This window comes from Vombatus ursinus, unplaced genomic scaffold, assembly GCF_900497805.2.
Source record: "Vombatus ursinus unplaced genomic scaffold, bare-nosed wombat genome assembly UNPS02014801.1, whole genome shotgun sequence".
NCBI lineage: Eukaryota > Metazoa > Chordata > Mammalia > Diprotodontia > Vombatidae > Vombatus > Vombatus ursinus.
The window spans coordinates 2,136,550-2,141,672 of NW_020954579.1; the positions used below are offsets into that span (position 1 = coordinate 2,136,550).

The window sequence follows — 5,123 nt, forward strand, 5'->3', positions numbered from 1 at the left end:
GGTAAAGGAGAAATCAAGTCTGAGTCTTAGGTACCTTTCTCCCAAAAAGAGAAAAGGTAACATGTTTCTCTTCGGAGGTTTGTCTAGAATGTCCCATTCAGCTTTACTGCTTTCGAGAATTTCTCATTCCAGCTAGTTCGCTGGTTTTAGACAGGTCCCCCAATCTGACACATTTTCTATCATACCTAAGAAGGTATACAAGCATAGTTCACAACTTGTGGAAAATTGAGATGTGTTCTCATCTGATAAATGCTTCAGGGCAAAGTAGGGTGGGTGTGATTTTGACCCTTAGGCTTCTTAATTCCTTATCTGTAATATGTAGCAGCTTGCTCACTTCTACCATAATGCCTTCCCATTGACCTTTGGGTGATTTGCAGTTTCAGTTTCTTTGGAGAATGGACTGTTTTTTTTTAAATTTATTTTTAACATTCTTTTCTTTTTAAATTTGGAGTTTCAAATTCTCCCTCTCCCTACCAACTGAGAAAGCAAGCAATATAATATCAATTATACATATGAAATCATGCAAAACATATTTCCATATTAGCCAGTTTTTAAAAGCAAGAAAAATAAAGAAAGTGAGAAAATTGTACTTCAATTTGCACTCAGAGTTCATTGGTTTTCTTTCTGGAGGTGGATAGTATTTTTTCATCATGAGCCCTTTGGAGCTGACTTAAATCACTGTATTGATCAGAGTAGCCAACTCTTTCACAGTTGATCATCGTTACAACCTTGCTATAATTGCGCACAGTGATCTCCTGGTTCTTCTCACTTCACTTTGCATCAGTTCATATAGGTCTTGCCATGTTTTTCTGAAACCACCCTCTCATCACTTCTTATAGCACAATAGTATTCCATCACAATCATATACCACAACTTGTTCAGCCATCCCCCAATTGATGAGTATCCCCTCAACTTTCAATTCTTTGCCACTACAAAAAGCTGCTATTTTATTTTAGTACGTATAGGTTTTTTCCCCTTTATCTTTGATTGTTTTGGGATATAGGCTTAGTAGTGGTGTTGCTGGGTCAAAGGGTATGAATAATTTTATAGCTCTTTGGACATAGTTCCAAATTATTTTCCGGAATGATTGGACCATTTCACAACTCCACCAACAGTTCATTAGTGTACCTATTTTCCCCTCATCCTCTCCAGCATTTGTCATTTCTGATAGGTATAAAGTGGTACTTCAGAGTTGTTCTAATTTACATTCCTCTAATCAATAGTGATTTAAAGCACTTTTTTTATATCACTATAAATAGCTTTGATTTCTTCTTCTGAACACTGCCTTTGACCATTAATCAATTAGGGAATGGCTCCTATTTTTTATAAATTTGATTCAGTTCTATGCTCAGTATACATTTCAGAAATGAGGTCTTTATCAGAGAAACTTATGCTTAAGCTTTTTTTTTATATTACTTTATTTTCCATGGTACCTTTTAGAGATGTGTAGTTTCTCTAATTATCGCTTTCAATTGGTATTTTTTTTTTTTGGGCTGTTGCTTTGTCTGAGATCATGATTGCTACCCCTGCCTTTTTTACTTCAGGTGAAGCATATTAGATTCTGCCATAGCCCTCTTTAACTCTATGTGTCTTTTTCTTTCAGGAATATCTCTTGTAGACAACATATTGTTGGATTCTGGTTGATAATCCATTCTGCTATCTACTTCCATTTTATGGGTTAGCTCACCTCATTTACTTTCACAGTTATGATTACTAACTGCGTATTTCCCTCCATCCCATTTTCTTCTGTTTCTTCTTCTCTTTTTATCCTACCCCTCTTCAAAAGTCTATTTTGCTTCTAACAACTGCTTCCCTTAATTAGCCCTCTCCTTTATCACCTTCCCTTCCTCTTATCCCTTTCCCTTCCTATTTCTCTATTGGGTACATTTCTATACACAATTGAGTTTGTATATATATGCTTCCTTCTTTAAACCAATTCTGATAAGAGTGAGGCTCAAGCATTGGCTGCCACACTCCGATTTTACCCTCTGTTGTAAAAGCACGTTTCTTTTGGGTGAGAAAATTTTCTCCATTCCACCTCCTTCTTTCCTTCTTCCAGTGCATCTCTCTTTAACTGCTCTAATAATATTAAAGTTCTTTAGGAGTTACAGCTATCATCTTTCTATATTGGAATGTAAGCAGTTTAACTTGATTGAATCCTTTATGATTACTCTTTCATGTATTTTTTTTATGCTTCTTTTGAGTCTTTTGTTTGAATGTTATGTTTTCTATTTAGCTCTGATTTTTTCATCAGGAATGCTTGAAAGTCCTCTATTTCATTAAATATCCATTTTTTTTCTACTCAGGAATTACACTCAGTTTGCCAGGTAGGTGATTCTTGGTTATAATCCTAGCTCCTTTGTCCTCCAGAATGTTGTATTCCAAGCCCTTTACTCTTTTACATGGAAGCCGCTGAATCTTGTGTGACCTTGACTGTGACTCTATGATATTTGAATTGTTTCTTTCTGGCTGCTTGAAGTATTTTCTCTTTGACCTGGGAGCTTTGGAATTTGGCTATAATATTCTTAGGAGTTCTCTTTTTGGGATCTCTTTCAGGAGGTGATAAGTGGATTCTTTCAATTTCTATTTTACCCTCTGGATCTAAGATATGGGAACAGTTTTCTTAATAATTTCTTGAAACATAATGTCTAGGCTCTTTCTTAGATCATGGCTTTCAGGTAGTCCAATAATTCTTAAATTATCTCTCCTCAATCTATTTTCCAGGTCAGTTGTTTTTCCAATGAGATATTTCACATTTTATTTTATTTTATTTTTATTCTTTTGACTTTGATTGTTTCTTGATATCTCATAGAGTCATTAGCTTCTACTTACCCAATTCTAATTTTTAAGGAATTATTTTCTTCAGTGAGATTTTGTACCTCTTTTTCCATTTATCCAATTATGCTTCTGAAAGAGTTCTTTTCAGTGAATTTTTGTGCTTTTTTTTTCAAATAAAGACATTTGTTTTATTTGATAACATTGGATTTTTATGCCACAAGGACACAGGCTCCAGTAACACCCCTGATTTTTTCCTCTGCTCTTCTGCTGAAGAACTTCACCTTCACAATGACTGGCTGCTTGGGGAGTTTCCCTTTTCCTAGGACTTTGTAGTACCCCTGACCACACAACATCAATGATAGGGGCAAGTCCTCCTTGTTTTTGGCAGCATTAATCCTGGTCTGCTCACTGACCAGTGTCCACAGCTTATCATGGTTGACAGTTGGGCAGCAGCTTTGGTTCTTCTTCAAGTGGTGATGCCTCATACACACTGTCCTGAAGTAACCTGGATGATATTTGTTGAAGATAATCCAGTGATGGTGCAGTCCTTCTGCATTGCCATGGCCTCTGGGGTGCTTCCGGACTTGCCAATGCACCCATGGCCATGGCCAATGTGTCCGCAGGCCTTCCAAGTCTTCCTTAGTTGGGAAGGCAAGTAGCAGGCCACTGCAAAAGGGAAAAGGAAAGGGCTCTGCAAGTGTCCCAAGTAGAGCAAAGAGCTGCTTTTTTTTTTTTTTAATCATAGGCCATATCTGTTTTTTAAGGTGTTATCTTCCTCAATATTTCTTGTGCCTCTTTTACCAAGCTGTTAGTTCTTTTTTTCATGATTTTCTTACATCACTCTCTTTTCCCATTTTTTCCTCTACCAGTCTTATCGCTTTAATTTGTCCAGAAATTCTTGTTGGACTTGGGTCCAATTAGCATTTTTCTTTGAGGCTTTTTTTGGTAGCTATTTTCACATTGTTGTCTTCTTCTGAGTTTATGTCTTGGTCTTTCCTGCCACTGCTTTTTATGGTCAAATTCTTTTTTTGTTCATTTTGTTCATTTGTTGTTTGTTCATTTTGCCTTCCTATTTATTGACTTTGAACTTTATGGTAAAGTTGGGCTCTGCATACCTGGGGGTGGGGAGGCACTGTCTCAAGCTTCAGGCTGTGTGTGTGTGTGTGTGTGTGTGTGTGTGTGTGTGTGTGTTGCTGTTTTCAAAACTAGTTTTTGGTGCTTCCAAGTTTACATGATCCTGGGAGGGGTGTGGTCACTGTTCTCCTGGTCTGAGCTCTGGTCTTTACCTAGGAAGGGCCCCTGTTCCCCTGCAGCTACACATGCTAGCTCTCCTCTCTGCTTCTGTACTATGACCAGGGCCCCTATTCTCTTGTGACCAACCACTAGCACTCCTCTCTACCCTGGAACTGTGACCCAGAACTGCATTGGGGCAATAGAGATACCAATCAGCACCAGCTGTACCCAGTGCCAGCCAAGGGTCCCCTGTAATCTCTTTCTGACCAATTGTCCAACCCTCTTACCCTCTTTGGGCTGAGAGCTTCCAAAGCTGCTGCTGCTGTTGCTGCTGCCATGTGTGTGGGCTCCAGATAGACCTCCACCAGACATCTACCCTGTTGTTATGGATTTGGCTTGCCTACTTCTTAAGTTTTCTTAGGCTGGAAAAATATGTCACTCCAATTTTTTTGTTGGCTATGCCACTCCAAAATTTGATTTGAGCCATTATTTTAAAATTGTTTGGAGAGGAATGCTGGGAGAGTTCAGCTGGATTGAACTGTATTCAGAAAGAGATGCAAAAACAAACTAAATCTTAGGATTTGATGTTTCCAAAGAGACGGTGTTCTCTCTTCACCCTTAGAGAGCCTGTGTCTATTGCAAGCTCTGGGATAGGGAGAGAATTTGCAACTGTGGGAACTTTAGAATAAAACTATGACAGAGAAAGAAGGAGAGAGGAGATGGAGTTGAAAGTATATTGCAGTGGAAACAGCAGCAGCAACAGTGATGTGGAGTTCTAGACTGGCTCTGACTCAGACCACTCCCCTGGTAGTTTAGGTTCAATGTTGGAGCAAAATGTGATGCTCATTTCTCAAGTTTCACCTCACATCTTGCAAATTGGGAAAAATGACAAAAAATGGCAACAGTCAGTGTTGGACGGGTTGTGAGAAGAGAAGCACACTAATATATTGTTGGTGGAGCTGTGAAATGGTGCAACCACTTTGAAAAGCCACATGGAATTATGCAAATAAAGTGCCTAAAATGTTCATACTCTTTGAGCTAGAGACTCTATTACTGGGCTTATACCCCAAGGAAGCTACCAGTAAGAAACAAGTCCTCATATACTTCAAAAT

The 5,123-nt window shown here is 38.5% G+C and overlaps 1 pseudogene; it reads right to left on the minus strand.

Moving 5' to 3' along the window:
- Positions 1 to 2,987: 2,987 nt before the first annotated feature.
- On the minus strand, positions 2,988 to 4,383 carry LOC114050899 (annotated as a pseudogene).
- Positions 4,384 to 5,123: the final 740 nt, after the last annotated feature.